Below are 645 nucleotides of genomic sequence, written 5' to 3' on the forward strand. Positions count from 1 at the left end.
AGAATTAAAACATTATTTAAAACAAGATTGTTAAGGGTTTGGACACACTGAAGGCAGTAAACATGTTCCCGATGTTGGGGGAGTCCAGAACCAGGGGCCACACACAGTTTAAGAATAAGGGGTAAGCCATTTAGAACGGAGACGAGGAAACACTTTTTCTCTCAGAGTGGTGAGTCTGTGGAATTCTCTGCATCAGAGGGCGGTGGAGGCAGGTTCTCTGGATGCTTTGAAGAGAGAGCTAGATAGGGCTCTTAAAAATAGCGGAGTCAGGGGATATGGGGAGAAGGCAGGAACGTGTTACTGATTGGGGATGATCAGCCATGATCACATTGAATAATCGACCTATTTCTGCCTTAAATATACCCACTGTCTTCAGCGTGGGGGCAACAGGTGACCAGAGGCTGCAAATGGAACGAGCTGTCCCTGGTCCTGAACTATTGAAAATACTCTGAGTACTAAGGAATGGCTTGATTACTAAAATGAGTAATACGGATTGACATGATTACTGAGATGGTGACAGATGTGATCACTGGCGTGGTTAATCAGAATTGACATGATTACTAACATGTGTAGGAAGGAACTGCAGATGCTGGTTTAGATCCAAGATAGACACAAAAAGCTGGAGTAACTCAGCGGGACGGGCAG

Source organism: Amblyraja radiata, chromosome 19 (genome assembly GCF_010909765.2).
Source record: "Amblyraja radiata isolate CabotCenter1 chromosome 19, sAmbRad1.1.pri, whole genome shotgun sequence".
NCBI classification, from domain to species: Eukaryota; Metazoa; Chordata; class Chondrichthyes; order Rajiformes; family Rajidae; genus Amblyraja; species Amblyraja radiata.